Genomic DNA, 22567 nt, shown 5'->3' on the forward strand with positions numbered 1-22567 from the left:
GTGGCTCTTATGAAGGAGAAAATGATCAAACTAGATAATTCTAAGCTCTTGCAGGGAGATACTATTGTGAAAACTAGTCACATAGCTCAGTTTCCTTGCAGTGAATACTAAGAATATACTGGAAAAATCAATTTAAAACAATTATTGTTAAAGAACATACAAAATTACCCCCAAGGTGAGAAAGAGGCATTGCAAGGATAAAATCAGATGGTAGATGTCTTCCTGTACCGCAAAAACATCAGCAACAAAACAATGATGCTGAGTTAGATAATCATTCCAAGGGATGGTAATTAGTTTAAATGTCAACAAATAAATTGTGTGTGTACTTCACACTCTGGTATGTTCTTCTCCTAATGCAGTGCTCTTTTAACCCTCGTCCTCAAGGCACACTGTCCTGCATGTTTTAGATGTTTCCCTGCTTTAACACACCTGATTCAGAAGATTGCAGTTCAGCAAAAGCCTAAAATTAGGGCTGTGCTGAAGCAGGGAAACTTCTAAAACATGTAGGGCAGTGTGCCTTGAGGACCAGGGTTAAAAAACACTGTCCTAGTAAATCAGATATTACCTGCATCATTTGATCTCCAAGGTTACCTGTGGCAAAACAGCAGTAGTGACATCATGGTAAAATCGGAACTTCGCCCATGGGGCGTAGCTCTAGCAGGAACTGACCGATGAAGAGAGGCTGCAGGAAGTGTCGGATTCTGGGACACAGTTGGAGTTGGAGTTAACAAGACGATGTCTAATCTTGGTTGGCTGGAGGGTCGTTGCCGAGTTTCTGTAGTCAGAGATCTCTGGTAGGTTGTCGCTGAGACACGTGGCCAGGACTCCCTGATAGCTGAGCCCTGACCTTTGACCTTTCTACGCTCCCGCAGTACAACAGGTGTTTGTGGTTGCCTAGCAACAAGTTGCAGAGACCTGAGATGGAGTGGAGGGGTCAATGGAGGATAGCGCTGAGAATGAGTACGGGTGGCAGAGTCAGAGAGCTCAGAGGATGACTGCTTCTTCTTTGCACTAAAGGACATCTTCTGTCAGTCAAAGGGCTCTGCTTGCTGTACTCTCATATCAGGACTCAGCTACATTACTGTCCAATCAGAGTTCAGTTAGAAAGTAAAAATAGGCCAGACAATCAAAGTCCATCTTGTGGAATAAGCATACAGCCAGATCAATTCTTACCCATAGAGTGGTATTTAAAGCCGGAACAAGTTTTGTCTCATTGTTGAGTCTTCAATGTCCCACACTGATGTCCTCATCAACTCTCATTTAAGCCAAGTTTGTCATTTCAGGACATCCAGATGCTGACTATAAACTTTGGGATATCTTCTGTTCAAGAGGACTTTCTGTCCCACACCCACTCATTCTGCTCTCTAGTTGGCTGTTGCCTCATTCCACTTCCTTCCCACTCACCGTTTCAGCCAGTGACATGGCTGTAGGGGCATTTTACTCTGCCTACTCACACAGACAGAGCCTTTTTCATGTAGTCAGAACATGATGTTTTGTCAGCTCAGTCATTGATTCTGACTGCTGTAAATAGGATCTAAAATTACTTGTATCTTTATCTGATAGAAGTGTAACTTAAATCGCCAAAGGCCTGCTGTGTGAGCAAATCAGAAAACTGTTGTCCTGGGCTCACACTTTGCAATCCAGTGTCTAGAGAGAAAAAATTATTTATTGTTGGATTGTCATGTTTTTGAGAAATAAACTAACACGAAACATAATATCCAAAAAGGAATTATGCCATTAAATAATGTATGTGGGTACAGTGTTATGACTGGCTAAGGGCCATAACGAAAACGAGACACCATGGCACAGGTAAAATTGTATTAAATTAACAATTATTTAAATATAAGGACCTGTGATGGACTGGCGACCTGTCCAGGGTGTGGCCCGCATCTCGCCCATAGACTGCTGGAGATAGGCACCAGCTTCCCCGTGACCCACTATGGAATAAGCGGTAGAAAATGACTGACTGACTAAATATAAGGACAAACTCAAATGTTCATAATGGGGATGAGATGTGGCCCAGCAGCAGAGCAGCCCACACATGTGCGTCATGAAGACCAGCAGAGAGAGACCCATTCCTCTCTTCCCTGGAAGGAGAAAACAGACAGCTTTTATACGCTGTGCTCCAGAACTCCTGCACAGAGGAGGAGCAAAGGGGCAGACACACTGCAACATGCATCACTTATCCAATGAAGCATATGGCTGTAACAACAGATTCAAAAGACTTACGCAGAGAGAGGACAGCATAAGAACTGCCAGGTCTGGGAGCACTTTTCTTTGTTCATTGCATTCACTACGCAACTTAAACCCCTTTGGACCTTCTGTTCATCAGAACGTTTCATGTAAGAGGTAGTGTCTGGACAGAGTAAAATTAGTTTAGCTTTTGTTTGTGGTGGGCACAGGCTACCTGGTGAGCCAATGTGAACAGACCTCTAAGCCTTGAGGCTAGTGGTTTAAACCCATATCGGCCATAACACACAGACCGAAAGCTATTTAATTAAATATTAAATAACGTAAACATATTATTGCCCAACAACACACATTAAAAACACCAAATACAATGCACATAAAAATGAAACATTCCAAAATGTAATATAGGCAAAGTAATACATGATTATCAACCATATTTAACCAACCTTAGACCTTTAAGGGTTAGTTGCAGGCAGTAAAGTTTTCAGTCCTGAATTAAAAGAACAAACAGTTTCTGCACATGCCAGGTAACTCAGATTTTACAGGGTAAGCTCAGATTTGTTGAATTAAGGCTTTGTGAAGTTCATATTGGTAATAGTTCCCCCAGCCGTAGTGGAACAATGAGAAATCACTGTAATATTAAGTACATCCTCATTAAGCTCACAAAAGCTTCTCAAAAGCTCAGGAACATATTGTTAGATGCTGCTGCAAAACTGTCTCTAAATCCAACAGTTTACTCTGTTCTTGGCAGAGCTGAAGCACACTGATGAGTTATAGCTGATGTGGGGAATTGATCTGGTGGCAGATCTGACAAGTTTTTAGCTTCTACGACTCCAAGGACTTATTTTATTTCCAAAAAGCTAAAGTGATATAACATCTTTCTACAAATGCAAGACAACCATTACAGATGATAACTTCACAGAACATAACTTGAAAATACCCAAACTACAACTTAAAGGGTTATCACAGTTAAAGGATGGATAACATGGCAAGTTTGATCATATTGCATTAAGACAACTCAAAGTTAAAAAAAGAGATATGCAGACTTTCTAAGTAGCATTAGCTGACAACCTGAAGCTTCCATTCCCTATTCAGTTAGGGTAGGAGTCTGGAGCCTGCAGCTTCGGAGTCAAATTTGGTTCTTTAGCTCCCACACAAGGCCTTCTGTTAACTGAGAAGGGTTTTAAAATATAAGGTGATTTAATAATGGTGGTTTAAATGTTTTTCTGTGTGTTTTTAATGCAGTATCTATGTAGAATTTCCATTGTTGCAAACTATGTGCTTTTTTCTAAATAAAAAATAGAACTGAAGAAAAATATTCTGATTAAAAATGCATCTTTAGATGGTAAAGGTTGCTGACACCTTGGTAAGGCTGAGGGTCTAAATCTGAACCGTTAAAACTCAGAGAAATGCCAAAACATTTCACAAAAAACACAACAGTTGCTACCTAGTCTATGGCAGCAAATTACTAAAGGTTGATATTGAAAGACAAATATATACTTTCTGCTTCCATTTTTCAAAGCTTTTTCATAATTGTGATATTAGTTTAAATTATTCAGTACAAACGCTTGGTTTATAAGTCAATATTTCATGTTGATGAAATTACATCCATATAATGCAAGTCTTTATAAAGCTGACTTGGGGATTTTAAATGGCATTAGATGTTTGCTCCAATGCTTCTTCTTCTGGACCTGGAACACAACAAAGTTACATAAGGTATGGAAACTAAAAAACAAAAACAAATAGAATGGATAAAATAAAGATGATAATCAACACATGTAAATAAATAAAAACATTTATAGCTATTTTGAACTAACAACTCAACTAATATATTAAAAAGCATTTTAATAAGCTTAACAATCTGTTTTACCCTGCAGAAAGACTCACAGGTAATTCTGCTTTAATTACCAGCATTTAGATTTGAAATGAATACTAATGGCTCAGTAGCTATATTGTTCTATTTTATCTCATTGTGTCATTATCTATGTTTTTATTTAACCATATGATGTTTTTTTTGCATAGCTTGAAGTTTGTATTTGTACAGGTGCGTAAATCAAACATTATTTTAGAGTTTTTGTACTTACTGCTTGTTTCGTGTTAGATCACCTGATCACAAGATGCAAGAGCAGAGTCATCATCTGCTGCTTCCCCTAAAATAATAATGGTACATTTGTACACATCAGATGGTTCTTATATAGCATTTACTGATATTTTCACAAGAATCAAAGTGTGAACTTTACCAATTTCAATGTTTTTGTTGTGGGGCAGAGATTCATAGACAGCTTGGTCACCTATAAGTCAGTAAAATAATAGACAATACAAAATCAGAGACTTAAGCCTTGACAAGACAAAAAAAGTGTCTTTTTCTGGACAAGAAGCTGCAATAATGCTTTATATTTATTATTCAAAGCTGACCGTGAAGAAGGGTTGAGTAAATATGGATTTCATCCTGGCTAATTGTTTGTTGTGCAGCAGAGGCTTGATTGAGGTTCACAGATTGAATGAATCTAAAATGTAAGGGAAATATTGAAAATTTATTAGGAAGAGGACATACGTAACTATGTTATCTTTAAAATAAAGGAAATCAGTACATACTTGATGTAACATAGATCTGTGAAAAGAGGTTTTAAAAGTTACTGCACTACATAGTAACACTAAGATTGATACATGTCATGGAATATGGTTAAGAAATTTTTCATTAAAAAGTCTTACCTATAACATTTGTGTACCAGCACATTAACAGCAAAACAAGCTTTATTAGAAGACTTCCACAAGCCAGTCCAGTGATAAGAGAGCTGCTTTCCTCTAAAATGCTTTCCTCTAAAATGACAAATTTTTCTTAACATTATGTCACAAAAAAAGGAAAGATAATATATTAAGAGTTCCACCAGTTTCTATGCTTGAATTAGCTAAATACAATTAGATTTATGAATTTTCTTGTATGTTGTTGATGGAAACTCACCCTGTGTGCCCACTTTCAGTGACTCGCTAAACTCTGTGTAGTAAATTGGGTCTCCTCTTCCTCCTCTACACCAGTAAAGTCCTGTCTGTGACACATGGATGTGTTCGTTGCTCTCAGCAACTTGATGTGTGGGCAGGACTTCACCCTTGTACCAGAAGTATTTCCAAGATCGTGATGGTTTCACCGAGCAGGTCAGAGTCCATTTTCCATTCAAAGGAAAAAAATTGACACTTATTTTGGCCTTTGGTTTACCTGCTGTTTATGTTGGAGAAACATGAGATGAAAGTAATGACCTCCACTGTACTTTAACTTCATGAAAATGAACAGCAGTTATCTTGAACCCAGCTTGCAGAAAAGCTGGGCTCAAGTGGAAATAAGTGGATAAAGTAATAACCTAAAATGGTAGCACAAATAATAGAAACAGGCATAAACTGGAGATACAAGTAACTCAATCTCAAACAACTAACACAAGAGGGTCATGACACATGACGAAAGCCATATATCAACAACACCCAGAAATGCCGCCGGCTTCTCTGAGCTCATCTGAGATGGACTGATGCAAAGCGGAAAAGTGTGCGTTGCTCTGATGAGTCCACATTTCCTATTGTTTTTGGAAATCATGGATTTCAAGGAAAATAACTATCTGGATTGTTAACAGTGCAAAGTTCAAAAGCCAGCATCTGTGATGATACGGGGCAGTGTTAGTGCCCATGGCATGGGTAACTTGCACATCGGTAAAGGCACCATTAATGCTGAAAGGTACATACAGGTTTTGGAGCAACATAGATGTTGCCATCCAAGCAACGTCTTTTTCAGGGACGTCCTGCTTATTTCAGCAAGACAATGCTAAGCTACATTCTGCATGTGTCACAATAATGTGGCTTCATAGTAAAAGAGTGCGGGTACTAGACTAGACTTGAAATGTGCTGCAGGCATCATATTCAAAATGAGTGAATATTTACAAGAAAACAATAAAGTTTATCAGTTTGAACATTAAATATCTTGTCTTTGTAGTGGAATCAAGTCCATGATTTGCGAATTATTGTATTCTGTTTTTATTTACGTTTTACACAACATCTCAACTCATTGGAATTAGGCTGGACCTAACCCTAAGCCTAACCTAAACTAAATTCACACCCTGGTCTTAAACCTAACCCTTAACCCAAAAACAGCAGTTTTTCTTTAGGAGCATTGGGCCCTCACAGAGTAATAAATGTTGGACAAATGGGCCGTACACTGTAACAAATGCTAGAACACACACACACACACACACACACACACACACACACACACACACACACACACACACACACACACACACACACACACACACACTCTTGTTTTGCTATATGTAGTGAGGACCATGTGTTGACTCCCATTGACTTCCATTGATTTTCAGTCATTTTCAACCCTTTCTATGCCCTAACCCTGACAATAACCCTAAACCTAACCATTACCAGTTCATGCCTCACCCTAACCTTAACCTAAACTCAATTCACATCTTAGTCCTAAACCTAACCGTTAGCAAAATAGGTCGTGAGGACCAGCAAAATGTCCTCACTTTGGTACAAACGGTCCTCAATTTGATGGTGAAATCGGGAAAATGGTTCTCACTGTGATGCCAAGACAGGAACACACACACACAGATACACAAACACACACACACACCACACACACACACACACACACACACACACACACACAGATACACAAACACAATTTCACTGGCCATACCCATGACCAATAACTGCCTGTTGTGTAGCATCAAAAAATAACTTGAATTGAACCTGTCTGACAGCATGAAGTAGGCAGAGAGACTATAAAGCAACACATCATGTCCAGATCTACAGAAATTCAAGAACAGATGAGAAACAAAGTAATTGATATTGATTAGTCCAGTAAAGGTTTACAAAGCCTTTTGTAATGGTTTGGTACTCCAGGAAACAGCACTGCGAGCCATTATCCACAAACAGAGAAAACATGGAACTTTGGTGAATATTTCCAGGAGTGGCGAGCCAATCAAAATTACTTCAAGAGCACTTTACCAAGAATAACATCTGAGCCACTTAATGCCTCACTTGCCTCAGTTAAGGTCAGTGTTCTTATTGTTATTCATCAATAAGAGCAATAAGAAAAACATGACTTGAAAATGGCATCTATGGAAGATTCAAGGCTAAAACCATTGCTGACCAAAGCCAACATCAAGGCCTATCACATTTGTCATATACTCAAGAATTTTGAAAAAATAATTTATGGACTGGCAAAACAGAAGTGGATTTCTTTTTTTTTTTTTTTTTGAAGTTTTGCATCCCTTTACACCTAACATAAAACTAACGGAGCATTTCATAAAAAGAACATTATGCTGAGAATCAAATATTGTGGTTGCAGTGTAATGATCTGGGCTGCTTTGCTTTTTCAGGACCTGGACAACTTGCTGTTAGTGATTTATACTATATGTATAAATGGAGGAAATGTCTTTTCTCCTTGTAATAAAAAAAGGCATCAGTTAAAAAAATTGTTTTTTTCTGACTCACTGATCTTATGCTCTCCTTCTACTTTCTGACCGCAGTCTGATTATTACTACAAAAGCCTCTCTGTATTTTTGCCATCATAACATATATGTAAATTCAAATCATAGTGAAGTAGCTGATATTTTGGGTTTGTTGTTTAAATGCATAGATAAAAATAAAACTTACACATCACTGTCATTTTGATGGGATAACTCCAAATTGTTGAGGAACACAAGTCCAGCTTCTTTTTCCCTCTGCACGAGTACTCGCCAGCACTGGTAACAGAAGCATTGAAAACCCACTTTTCAGTGCTCTCTGCTGTTGTTTCTGAGCTAGATGTCCTCCACTCGTACGCCCACTCAGTGCCTCCATCATCTGAAATCTCACATGTCAGACTGATACTCTCCCCAATAAACACCTTGGACCAGATATCATTTAGTGTTATCTTTGCTGGATTGACAGGTGTTTTGAAGGGTAAAAAACATAAATGACAAAATAATTAAAACAGAGAAATACGCCATATTCTCAGATGATTTTCATGAATACATGTGAGGATGCATATTTGTTTACAGACAAAACTCACCTCTTTTGTAAATCGTAACTCTGTTACTGTTCTCTGTGAAGAAAACGGGATCTCTTCTTCCTCCTCTGCAGTAATAGATGCCTCCTTCTGAAATACTAATATTCTGTTCTGATGTTCCATTTTTTATGGTGAAAGCATTAGAACACTCTGAGGTTTCTTTGAACCAGTAGTATCTCCAGTCTGCAGACACGTCCACACAGCAGGTCATTGTGACACTGCCCCCTGCTGGTATTTCTCTGCTGTTTGCACTGAGTGAGGCCTGAGCAGCCTTTGCTGTTCAGTTGGCATTTGAAGAAAATAAATACAAAAATTGTCAGAGTGGGAGTAATGTAAACTACTTTATTTTCTTATTTTGGAAATGGTAGTAATCACATCTGTAATTTGTTCAACTGAATTCAAACCCAATAAAACTAAAAGGCTGCTGCAGCTCTAGTAAGAGCGATGCCAATGGATGGGCCCATTTCTCTCCTTTTTAGGCTGTAATTGTTTTTGGATTGGAAAATTGTAATGTAATGTTGCAAACCATTATGACAGTAAAAGAAGATCTAATACATACTGACTTAGGTGGACTGAAAACAGTTTATCATTGTTCAACACATAGGCATCTGATCAGTGGGCATAAAAGTAGAGGAGCAATTTCAAGGTTTTGCTCCCCCATTTTTAGAAAAAAATAAAAATACAAAACTGATCCCTTCCTGCAATCAGAAGTATTAACTACATACTCATTAACTCTTATTTTACCTTTTTTGGCTAACAAATCAAAAATAAATAAATAAATAAAAAGGGATAATTTCTAGATTCTCTTATCTCATTTCAGTCTGGCTCATCTTTTGCCCAACATCCTCCTAAAGTCACCTCATCAATAAGATATTTTATAGGCATAAGGAGGAAAGGAATCAATCTGAGATAGTTTTTTACAGTGTTACATTCTATGTTTCAACACATAGTCTATTTCAAAGTTGCATTTTTTTGCAGACTCAAATTTCTAGGTTTTATTACATTCTGTAAATATGACTACAAATATTACCCAGTTAGGTTTTAATGTTTCACAAAACATCAAACAAGAAATTGGTAAATTTAGGCTTTAGTTGGTTTGGTAAAGGGACATTTTATAAAGTTTTTGTCATGATTTGTGGGTGTTTCTGTTAATCTTTTGTCGAATTTTGCTTTGAATCATGCTTCTGCTTATTTTCCTGGTCATGCTTTAGTTTTTGTCTTCTAGTTGTTAGTTTTGTAAAGTTATGTTTTGGATCATGCTGCGGTTCTGTTTTTCTAGTTATATTTCTCTTTGGTGTTCTAGCCATGTTTCTGTCTGCCATAGCAATTAACTTCATTCGGTTCACCTGCACCTAGCTTTCTGTCTCCTTGCTTCACCTGGTTCACGCTCCATAAATTCACATCTGTTCTGTTACTCATTGCGGAAACATTCCATTTCACATCGCTGGTTCCTGTTCTTTTGACCACGCCATGCCTGCCTGTTTTGCCCACTTAGTATTTTGTTCCTGCCTCCCTTGTGAGTGAGTTTTTGTGTTTTTGTTTTTGGAAATTAACTCTCTCACTTACCGTCATGCTGCCTGCTCGTGTGCATTCTGGGGTCCTCCACCTTGTCAAACGCGACAGTTTTTGGCATAAGAACTAAATTATCCTGGCTAATCCTAGCTAACTTGGAAAATCTGGACGGATTTACACATTAAATAGAGATTGTTTAATGAGAGCATGTAATACTGTTATTTTGTTTTTATCTTTTGTCGGGTGAGTTATTGCAGGACCAAAGTGCAGGCAAGAGCGAGGAAGCAGCATGGTGAGTAGATAAATGCTTTTAGTAATATGGAAATGTAGGCAGGACATGAAAAACACAGGCAGGTCTAAGGACATGGAACGGGTAGTACTTTACAGGAGGAAACAGTTGAGGAAAATGACAGCCAGAGAGTATAAATGCTGAGGAAGGGTGGAGAATGGATCAATAAACACAGGGAGGTAATCAAAGGGGAATCAGGAGCAGCTGGTGGAAGAGAGAGACTGAAGGCAACTGAAGGGGGGAGGCTAATTAAAACTAATGAGGAGGGAGTCCAGGGAGGTAACAGAAAACATCTGTCACAGAAAGTGAACAGAAATAAGTAAACAATGAGACTACTTAAAGAACATAAACAGGGAGTAAACAGATCTAGAAAATACAAACTAAAACATCTGACATAGGAAGTGACAAATATCTAAACACCAGAATGAATCTAATATGAAACATAAATAACAGGATTGCAGAAAACCTAACCCTGGCAGAACGTGACATTTTATTAAGTTCCAAAAATTAGCAATATCCTTGGTTGGTTTGGAATCCAAATCAGAACCAGTTTATGAACTAGAGGTCCATTTTTTTTATTTTTTAATGAGTGTGAATTTACCTGATTGATTTTTTAGTGACTAAAGAACCAGATGATCAATAAGTTGTATCAAATCAGAAGTTTTGGTTCAGCAAATCAAAGTTAAGTGAAGAATAAACAGGTTGATAATGGATTGAATAAGAAATAAAATCAGTGAGCTCAAACATATTTCCAGTTTCTTTTTGATTTTTTGCATAGGTGACTTGTATGACAATGCTGCATATTTTCCCTTGTCATAAATCAAAGAGAGCACAGTGGAACCCTTGCTTGAAATCTCACTATTTAGCCATAAAGTGCAAGTATTCATTTCAGTCCCTACAGGCTGCTTGGAACTCATTAGACTGCAGCGTTGATAATGTCGTCTTATTTTGCTTATGACAATATTTTAAAGTCTGTTATCTGGCAACCTGCTTACATATGGAACTGATTTTAAGTAGCTTTTTTGGCTTTTTAAACATATTAATAATTTTAGCCCAACCTATAAGACCTTACAACTCCTTCCCTCCCATGGTCTTCTGAGAAAGGTCATATGTTGTTACTTAAAGTTTAAACTAAGACATACTGAAGCACCATTCAAATAGATACATAGCTTTTTAGCCTGGCTTTCACTGAACTTTTACTAATTCTGCCTTATTTTTGTTCATCTGTTTTAATTTATTTATCTGCATATTACATTTTAAATAAGTTGAGAGGATATTGAATGCAAAGGTCAGCACTTACCATGCACTTGTCCACAGTAGAGGTATGGACTAAACACTTAAAAAGGAAAAAGGAAATTAACATATTATTCAAAAGAAACAAAAATAATACAGGTTTCTCATAATTACATTTTGAATAGAAAATTGTTCCAATATTATTTATGACATTAAAAAAAAATGTTACTGTTGATAAATAAGGATTTTCAGTCACTTTTAAAAAGACACAAATTTCAGTAATTCTTTTAAAAACATAACGACCACATAAAGAAAACAGGTTGCTAAAAACCATCTTTACTCACAAATTAAGAACAGTGCAGAGAGCAAAGTATGTACCATCCTCATTACTACTGTTTCTGTCTGACAAGCAAACACTCTTTGGTTCCTAGGGACAGTGTAGCTTTTTATATAGGAGTGACATCAGAAAACCACAGACTAATTTAAACACTGAGCGCTTCACACTTTTTGCAGTCCCACTGCACAATAAATTTACTATAGTGAACTTATCTCCCCCATGCATGTATTGCTTGCATCAAGTCGCACACAGTCTTGGTGAAGTTGATGGAAAACACAGTTAATTTACTTAAATATTAGTGTACTATGCCCCCATGGTGTTCTTAAACTTGAAGCATGTGTTAGATATGCTATTTCTAGCATAACAAACAGGGTGCTTTTGTCTTTTTTGTTTTCCATCAGGTATGCTTGTTTGTGAACCTAGTCTAAATACTGCTGAAAACGTGTTAAATCAAAAGCATAGCCTACTTGTTAACAAAAAGCTATCACAATAAAGCATAAAGGTTTTACAAATGTATGACGTACAACCAGTCACTCCTTCTTCACAATGTCAAAGTCTGTGGCAGGAAGGATATAAATATATTCTGTCATCACACTCACGTCTTCCACAAATACCAGCCTGGTGTAGAAGAAATGTGCAGGAAAGCTGTATAATTAAAATACTATTTATTTAATCTAAACAACAATATATATTGCTTTTAGTGAAGACAGAACATTATTTACTTGTCACAAGAAAATGTCCACAACAACAGGTGTTTAATATGTTTAAGTTTAATGTGTTTTGGTTTTACGCTAAAATATTACAAAATGTATAAAGTGAGACTATTACAAGAGTTATTAAAGAATCAAGGCCCAATATTTTCAGTGATGAAGCACTAGAGGTATGTAACCTTTTGGCAATGTTACCAAAGCACATACAGTATCTTCTCAAAGTGCTGTTTCATTTCTGACTACAGGTGCAGAGAGGAAGCATAGATCAATATTTTTGAGCTATGCTTTTCAGTTGAAATAATTTTTCATTTTTTAAGGGTTTGTCTGAGAACAAACCTCTGAATGGACCCAATCATGGCTCTGAGATTTTAGCAGCCTTTAAAGTCTTGAAACAGCAGAGCTATGATGTCAAGATTGTGGTCAATTAGACTAGAACCCGCAGTTGATCCAATCTAACACCTGCTGCACAAAGAATATTTATGCTACCATATGTAGCAATGAGGTTGAAGACATCATTATGATCTCATCTGGGTCTTTCCATTTTGCTATTCTTTCGATTTGGTTTGAACCTAGATTTAATCTTACTTTGCAGCTAGTTGAAGTTATTGTGTAGTTTCCTCAATATAGCATGCACAGTGTAGCAATAAAGAGTCAGAGACAAACTGTACTCGTACCCGTACTTGTCGTCTTACGCTTATCCGGGACCGGGTCACGGGGGCAGCAGACTCAGAAGAGACATCCAGCCGTCCCGCTCCCCAGACACCTCTTCCAGCTCCTCCGGGGGGAGCCCAAGGCGTTCCCAGGCCAGCCGTCCCCTGGGCCTCCTCCCAGTGGGACGTGCCTGAAACCCCAAATCATAACAGTTTTATATATTTATGTGTGCAGTGCTTGCTGTTTGAGAACTTCAATGCACAAATTTACTGCTTCACCTATTGCCCACACTATACATAGAGGTGAGCCGGACTATATCTAGTCGATATCTCTTAACCTCCAGTACAAGCTCGGGCTCAGCCTCTGTCCCCCCCAGTGAGGTGATATTCACCGTCCCTAGAGCCATTTTAAGCAACAGGGGCTCGGGTCGTCAAGGTCTTCACCTTCGAACGCCGCCCAATCCTCTTTGCACCAGTACCTACCTCATGGTTCCTCCTGCAGGTGGTGGGCCTACTAGGGGAGTAACCAGACTATCATTCAGAGGACTCAGCTGAGGTGGCTAGGGCATCTGTTTCCACCCTCTTTCCTGTCTGATTACTATAGAATAAAGGCCACTGGTGCCAAACAAATCTTTAAAAGCAAATATTGAAACTTTTTCAATAATTTTGTGAATAACTAATACTTATTTATAATTATTAGTAGAAGCTGAAAGCCAAACGCTGTTCCACAGCTATTATTGTTGCACTATAATGGCTACATACAAAATGATTAACTGAAGACCTTCCTAAAAGTGTTAACAGCAAGTTCATTATGTAATCTCTAATTTTCACAAGTTGTTCTGCCATTTGTTTCATCATATCGCTATGATATGGAGTTTTGACTTCAAACTGAAAGAGTCACCTCCTACCTTAGCCGTCCTATGACTCCACCATGCGTCTATCCTCCATCCAATCAGCGTCAGGTCCGCATGTGTCTTCAATCAATCATCCTCCGAGGCTTCGCCTTTAAGGAACTCCAGTCATGGATTTCCCGCTCTTCAGCTGAGCTTCGACCCTCCTCTGCTCCTCCTCCACCATCTCCCTTCCATACTTCTCCTTAACCTTCTTAGACCTTCACTCCACCACCTGTATCAGATCCCAAAGGGGGGAAGACTTATCTAATTCTAAGCCTAAGAAGTTCATTTAAACTCATGTCATTCTCAGTCCTCCGGGGTCCGAGCCCCAAAGATATTAACTTTTGTCAATAAACTTCTTTAATCGCCATCTGTGGGTTTCTTATTGTCAGTCTTTTCAGGTTGAAATTGAGATATGATATGTTGTGAGGCAGACGTTTGAGGAAGTGGTTTGTTATATGTGTGTGTGTTTTGAAGGCAGGAGCGACTGTTGAGGTTTGATGTCATATTAAGATGAAACATATTTCCTGTTTCTCACAGTCTTGTGTTTTCCTGCACACACCATACAACTTTCTTAAAAGCTGAAATGTTTCTACAAAGCAGAATTACTTTTATATTTGGCTTTGAAATCAAGATTTGAAGCACTTGGCTTTGACTGCTGGGCTTATGGTGTAACCTTATATGTTTGTCTGAATGGTGCCAATTACGGAAATGTGTTAAGAACAAAAGGAGTAATGTTGTATTCTGGTCAATGTATGTTGAGTGTTGTAAAATGTATTCATCTTTATACCTCGTGACAGAGTTACTGACCTCAAACCTTAGTTTTAGCAGCAATAGCTTTGGCTATTAATCAAGCTACCTGTGCCACCTATTATACTGAGAAGGTAAACGTACAAAACTTTACATAACAATTTTTTTACTGAAAATGAACGTGAAACCGTTCAAACTCCAAATATAAAAGTCTGAAACTGTTGGAAAGTCTGATAAAATACTGATCAATACCTCTTTAGAAGATTGTGTAATATTTTCCACTCTTGAGGCAACTTACAGGTCCTTCTCAAAATATTAGCATATTGTGATAAAGTTAATTATTTTCCATAATGTCATGATGAAAATTTAACATTCATATATTTTAGATTCATTGCACACTAACTGAAATATTTCAGGTCTTTTATTGTCTTAATATGGATGATTTTGGCATACAGCTCATGAAAACCCAAAATTCCTATTTCACAAAATTAGCATATTTCATCCGACCAATAAAAGAAAAGTGTTTTTAATCCAAAAAACGTCAACCTTCAAATAATCATGTACAGTTATGCACTCAATACTTGGTCGGGAATCCTTTCGCAGAAATGACTGCTTCAATGCGGCGTGGCATGGAGGCAATCAGCCTGTGGCACTGCTGAGGTCTTATGGAGGCCCAGGATGCTTCGATAGCGGCCTTTAGCTCATCCAGAGTGTTGGGTCTTGAGTGTCTCAACGTTCTCTTCACAATATCCCACAGATTCTCTATGGGGTTCAGGTCAGGAGAGTTGGCAGGCCAATTGAGCACAGTGATACCATGGTCAGTAAACCATTTACCAGTGGTTTTGGCACTGTGAGCAGGTGCCAGGTCGTGCTGAAAAATGAAATCTTCATCTCCATAAAACTTTTCAGCAGATGGAAGCATGAAGTGCTCCAAAATCTCCCGATAGCTAGCTGCATTGACCCTGCCCTTGATAAAACACAGTGGACCAACACCAGCAGCTGACACGGCACCCCAGACCATCACTGACTGTGGGTACTTGACACTGGACTTCTGGCATTTTGGCATTTCCTTCTCCCCAGTCTTCCTCCAGACTCTGGCACCTTGATTTCCGAATGACATGCAGAATTTGCTTTGATCCGAAAAAAGTACTTTGGACCACTGAGCAACAGTCCAGTGCTGCTTCTCTGTAGCCCAGGTCAGGCGCTTCTGCCGCAGTTTCTGGTTCAAAAGTGGCTGGACCTGGGGAATGCGGCACCTGTAGCCCATTTCCTGCACACGCCTGTGCACGGTGGCTCTGGATGTTTCTACTCCAGACTCAGTCCACTGCTTCCGCAGGTCCCCCAAGGTCTGGAATCGGCCCTTCTCCACAATCTTCCTCAGGGTCCGGTCACCTCTTCTCGTTGTGCAGCGTTTTCTGCCACACTTTTTCCTTCCCACAGACTTCCCACTGAGGTGCCTTGATACAGCACTCTGGGAACAGCCTATTCGTTCAGAAATTTCTTTCTGTGTCTTACCCTCTTGCTTGAGGGTGTCAATAGTGGCCTTCTGGACAGCAGTCAGGTCGGCAGTCTTACCCATGATTGGGGTTTTGAGTGATGAACCAGGCTGGGAGTTTTAAAGGCCTCAGGAATCTTTTGCAGGTGTTTAGAGTTAACTTGTTGATTCAGATGATTAGGTTCATAGCTCGTTTAGAGACCCTTTTAATGATATGCTAATTTTGTGAGATAGGAATTTTGGGTTTTCATGAGCTGTATGCCAAAATCATCCGTATTAAGACAATAAAATACCTGAAATATTTCAGTTAGTGTGCAATGAATCTAAAATATATGAATATTAAATTTTCATCATTACATTATGGAAAATAATGAACTTTATCACAATATGCTAATATTTTGAGAAGCACCTGTATAAGGAAAAATGGGGAAAACTATAGATAACCCAAGATTTTGCACGATACTTTAGATCCAACAAATTTTTAAATGGGCATAATATAACAAGATTTAAAGGATCATTTTTGATCAAGACTTGAAACACTTTTCCAGTAAATGTGAATTTTCAGAAGCTGTGTAGGAAGTTCAAAGTGTTTGGTGTTGACACACAGGAATGATAAATCAGTTCTGTCAAGACAACAAATTGGATTCAATAGGTATACTAGTTATTATCAATATCTTTCTGATCACAAACTTATTATATTTTGAGGTGCATCTTTGAAAAATGAAATTCTTGTTAAACAGGAAAACATACCGTCAGTGCTGGATGGAAGAGTACGACATATTTCATTTTGTGAGGCTGATGTAAATATTAATATGTCATTGTATATAATATTTGAAGTTTCAACCTTATTTATTGTTTAATGTTTTTCTTTTCTGTGGACAAGCTCAAGGTAGCTTCAATTTTAATTCCATACTTCACTGATTTCATTTTGATTTATTTCCATATGATTAACTCTTAGTGTATGATAAATTACACTCTATTCTGTTTTCCCATTTTAGACTACCTATATTCGTCACTTTGTGTTGTAAGCAAGAACAGAACAGTACCATGTTGTTGCTTTCAGGCTTTTTAAAACTATGCAAAACTGTCTGTGTTGTGTTACAGATGTAATGCTGACCCCTGAACCCAACTGGCAACGAAAAAACAATAACAAGTTTTTTGAATGGGCAGTCTGTTATCTTCATCTGTAATGTGAGCAGAGAGGACACCTTGTCCTTGTAAATGTCAGATTGGCAGAAGTGCAGTAAAAATGTCTCTATTACTGTATTAGGTAAGTCTTTCATGATTCAGCAAAATGTACTTAAATTGCAGTGAACACTAGTTATAACACTTCTAGTATATGGTTCACTACATTTAAAGATTGTTTTTTATAAATACATTTTATGCAGTTGTTCTTTTATTCAAATGAAAGTATTAAAATAATAATTGTATTATTATTGTTATTTTAATAAAACAACAGAAGTATAAAAATTGAAAAGGTTTCTGTTTGTTGTTCCTACAGATAAGTTATGGTGTTTACAATATAAGTAATTTAGTTTTCATAAATGTGTTGTAAAGTATGATCTGTGTTGGGAATTGGGAGTGTTCGTTCCTGTGCTTGTCCACCAGGGTCCTCCTGGAGCTTCTTTTAACCATCTACAGGTGTTGCTGATCTTTGGCTGATTGGCCTTACCTGGGAGGAGTACTTAGGAGCATGCCACCAGTCCTTCAGTGCCTGAGTGTTGTTGCTCTAGTGCAAACACCAAGCCAGAGAAACTTTGCCAGTCTGTTTTTGGCTTTTGCTAATCCTGTTTATCTTTCCCTGCTTCCTGTTAGAAACCTGTGAGGTGTGGGCTGTTACCTACGGAGCTGGACTCGGACATTCTACACCTTCTACTGCTGTTTGTGAATTTGGATTATTCATCTCTGACTGTGGCACGGTTCCTAACCTTCCTAACACCTGCCTCTGTGAGAATTCTAGACCGAACATTGGACAAGCTATTTGGATTGCCTGACTCCCAAGCCCAGTGGTATGACCCTCCTGAATTTCTCTGCTCAAGTGATCAAGTAAGCAAAACTTCTGGAGCTATATGGATGTACTTCCGCCCCAGATCAGAACTAACTCTTGCCTCTTTCTTCAGTGGACCCGAAAAACCTTCCAACCCTCATTCCAGTAGAACTCACCTTGTGTGTTTAAATAAACCTTTGAAACTTGTCTGGTCTGAGTTTTGCATGTGGGTCAAAATAATTCCTAAAACAATGACAATCTGTCGTTAATCACAAACAGTAAATCGCTAACCACAACACCAAAAAGGTACTTCTTTTTTTTTTTTTTTTTGCATAAATTAATCTTTTTTGTAAACACTGACCACAGCATCTTTCAGTAATGAAGCATCCATAGATTTTAACAAGTGACTCAACAAACCAACAATCCCTTATTTTATAATAACTGCAAACTTAAACACATTAACAATGTATGTCTTACGTTTGTTCTTGCATATGTACCAATATTGTTTTTAATAACTGCAGAGAAACCTGGTATCAAACTGAAAACAGGTCCTACAACCATACCAGTAGGGGGCAGTATGACCTTGAGCTGCTCTGTGGAGATCTGCTGGATGGAGATGGTTCAGACGGACATCAAATACCTCTGACGTTGAAGTCAAAACAAATAACACACGAAACAAACATATTTCTTTAACACAAGTAGTTACTTTCAGATGTGAGGCAGTAAGAGGAAAGGAAGTAAAGAAGCGGATACTGTCAGTATAGCATGTGAGCTCAACTATTTGTCAGAAAAACTGTGTGATTATCAAATGTATAACACAAAAAAGGCAGCAGAAATACAGTAGAGTAGGGGGAAATATTTATTAAACTTAATATTTACTTTCAAGAAAGCCTCTAATCCTTAGTTTTTCAAATTGGAAATAATACTCATCAGATTTGGAAATAAAACATTTTAAAGCACTTACAGATGTAACAATTAGTTTATTGGCCAGGTGATCACTAATCTTGAAATATTTTGGTTGCAGATAAATCCAGACATGTTACATATTCTCAGTTTGAACTGAAAAGCTCTGTGAAAGAGAGTAGGCTTCGAAGACACACTAAACATGAAAAAAAAATCATTTAGTATGGTTTATCTTCATGTCTTTGCTGTGTCTCAACAAGGAAGGCTTATGTAACAGAAGATTGCATTGTTTACTCTGAAATAAAAGCTGTATCTGCAGGTACAGTCACTCCAACAGTCTTAGTACTTAAATGTGTCCTCATCTCATTAAACTGAAAGTAATCAAATGTCAACAAGGAGTTCAGATAGTCAGCTGACATGCTTCCTCTAACAATTGGCAGAAACCGTCAGATAAAACAGGATGCTCATACCTCAAGTAGGGCAGACAGAACCCACGGTGCTAAAGGTCAAATCTGAGGATTTTCACAGTTTCTGTTTAATGTGTTCATAAAATAATGTTCATCTGCTATTTGAAAGTATTTTGAGTATTTGTTGCTACTGTGCAGGTGTTAAGCCACATAACATTCTTTAGTTTTCCTTGTCCTTGTAATTGTCAGTATGGTGTTTAATCTTATACTTGTAAACGATTCATCATCTGCTCAACAACAGTCTCCTAAGCCCTGTTGATTTTGTTTCTGCAGACTTAAATAAAAAAAATAAAAATATTAACTCTACTTTAATTGTGCACATACAGGCAAATCTCAAAAAATTTGGAATATTGAATAAAAGTGTAATATTTCAGAAAGTTAAACTTTATTTTATAGAGATTCATTCAGTGAAATATGTCAAGCTTTTATTCCTTGTAATTATGATGATTATGACTTACAGGTAAATAAATTATGTGTCTCAAAAAATTAGAACATCACATTTGATCAAAAAAGGATGATTTAAGCACAAATGTCAGGCTTCTGAAAAGTATGTTAATTTCTTTGCACTCAGTACTTGGTTAGGCTGTCTCTTGCATGAATTACTGCATCAATGCACCACGCCATAGAGGTGATTAGCCTGTGCCACTGCTTAGGTGTAATGGAAGCCCAGATTGCTTTATAGCTGCCTTCAGGTCATCTGCCTTGTTGGGTCCGGTTTCTCTCATCTTCCTCTTGACAACAGCCCATAGATCATCTATGGGTTTCAGGGGAGTTTGCTGGCCAATCAAGAACAGGAACACAATGGTCATTAAACCAGTTTTTGGTACCTTTGGCAGTGTGAACTTTGGACCATTCAGCAACAGACCAGTTCTTATTCTCCTTAGCCAAGGTAAGACATTTTTGATGCTGTCAACATTTATAGCCCATGGCTAGAGTTCGTCTACATGTGGTGGTTATTGATGCACCGAGTCCAGCCTCAGTCCATTCCATGTGAAGCAAATTCTTAATTTTTTTTTGTCAATCCTCTGAAGGCTGTAGTTCTCCCTTTTGCTGGTGCACCTTTTCCTACCACACTTCTTTCTTCCACTCAATGTTCTTTTAATATGCTTGGATACAAAACTCTAAACAACCAGTTTCTTCAGCCAGTTTCTAATACAGGTCCTTCTCAAAATATTAGCATATTGTGATAAAGTTCATTATTTTCCATAAAGTCATGATGAAAATTTAACATTCATATATTTTAGATTCATTGCACACTAACTGAAATATTTCAGGTCTTTTATTGTCTTAATACGGATGATTTTGGCATACAGCTCATGAAAACCCAAAATTCCTATCTCACAAAATTAGCATATCATTAAAAGGGTCTCTAAACGAGCTATGAACCTAATCATCTGAATCAACGAGTTAACTCTAAACACCTGCAAAAGATTCCTGAGGCCTTTAAAACTCCCAGCCTGGTTCATCACTCCAAACACCAATCATGGGTAAGACTGCCGACCTGACTGCTGTCCAGAAGGCCACTATTGACACCCTCAAGCAAGAGGGTAAGACACAGAAAGAAATTTCTGAACGAATAGGCTGTTCCCAGAGTGCTGTATCAAGGCACCTCAGTGGGAAGTCTGTGGGAAGGAAAAAGTGTGGCAGAAAATGCTGCACAACAAGAAGAGGAGACCGGACCCTGAGGAAGATTGTGGAGAAGGGCCGATTCCAGACCTTGGGGGACCTGCGGAAGCACTGGACTGAGTCTGTAGTAGAAACATCCAGAGCCACCGTGCACAGGCGTGTGCAGGAAATGGGCTACAGGTGCCGCATTCCCCAGGTCCAGCCACTTTTGAACCAGAAACTGCGGCAGAAGCGCCTGACCTGGGCTACAGAGAAGCAGCACTGGACTGTTGCTCAGTGGTCCAAAGTACTTTTTTCGGATCAAAGCAAATTCTGCATGTCATTCGGAAATCAAGGTGCCAGAGTCTGGAGGAAGACTGGGGAGAAGGAAATGCCAAAATGCCAGAAGTCCAGTGTCAAGTACCCACAGTCAGTGATGGTCTGGGGTGCCGTGTCAGCTGCTGGTGTTGGTCCACTGTGTTTTATCAAGGGCAGGGTCAATGCAGCTAGCTATCGGGAGATTTTGGAGCACTTCATGCTTCCATCTGCTGAAAAGTTTTATGGAGATGAAGATTTCATTTTTCAGCACGACCTGGCACCTGCTCACAGTGCCAAAACCACTGGTAAATGGTTTACTGACCATGGTATCACTGTGCTCAATTGGCCTGCCAACTCTCCTGACCTGAACCCCATAGAGAATCTGTGGGATATTGTGAAGAGAACATTGAGAGACTCAAGACCCAACACTCTGGATGAGCTAAAGGCCACTATCGAAGCATCCTGGGCCTCCATAAGACCTCAGCAGTGCCACAGGCTGATTGCCTCCATGCCACGCCGCATTGAAGCAGTCATTTCTGCCAAAGGATTCCCGACCAAGTATTGAGTGCATAACTGTACATGATTTTTTGAAGGTTGACGTTTTTGTATTAAAAACACTTTTCTTTTATTGGTCGGATGAAATATGCTAATTTTGTGAGATAGGAATTTTGGGTTTTCATGAGCTGTATGCCAAAATCATCCGTATTAAGACAATAAAAGACCTGAAATATTTCAGTTAGTGTGCAATGAATCTAAAATATATGAATGTTAAATTTTCATCATTACATTATGGAAAATAATGAACTTTAGAATCAGAATCAGAATCAGAATCAGAATCAGAATCAGAAAAGCTTTATTGCCAAGTACGTTTTTGGACATACAAGGAATTTGTTTTGGCGTAGTCGGTGCAATACAGTACAAATTAAACAGTATAAACATATCTACAATATAATATAAATATATGTGCACAGTTTTAAGTGACACAATATGCTAATATTTTTAGAAGGACCTGTATAAGTATTGTTTTTTGTTTTTAATACCTGCAAAAGAGTCGAATGTATCAAACAAATTAAGTCCTCATACACAGAACAGAGGAGTCCTGCAACAGTAGATGCAGCACATTGTTCCAAAATCAGATCCAGTAGAGCTCTGGTTAACAAAGCAGCTACATAGGCT

General features: G+C 38.3%; 2 long non-coding RNA genes across 2 annotated transcripts; one reads left to right on the plus strand and one right to left on the minus strand.

Annotated features, from left to right (window-relative positions):
- Positions 1-4279: 4279 nt before the first annotated feature.
- On the minus strand, positions 4280-5249 carry LOC124880436. Its single transcript, XR_007041341.1, has 3 exons — positions 5153-5249; positions 4431-4481; positions 4280-4340 (listed from the first exon to the last, which is right to left on the minus strand). It is a non-coding gene; the product is annotated as an uncharacterized LOC124880436 (long non-coding RNA).
- LOC124880434 lies at positions 5221-18305 on the plus strand. The gene is made up of 3 exons (XR_007041339.1): positions 5221-5343; positions 17216-17381; positions 17927-18305. It is a non-coding gene; the product is annotated as an uncharacterized LOC124880434 (long non-coding RNA).
- Positions 18306-22567: the final 4262 nt, after the last annotated feature.

Source organism: Girardinichthys multiradiatus, chromosome 14, assembly GCF_021462225.1.
Source record: "Girardinichthys multiradiatus isolate DD_20200921_A chromosome 14, DD_fGirMul_XY1, whole genome shotgun sequence".
In the NCBI taxonomy this organism is placed as follows: Eukaryota; Metazoa; Chordata; class Actinopteri; order Cyprinodontiformes; family Goodeidae; genus Girardinichthys; species Girardinichthys multiradiatus.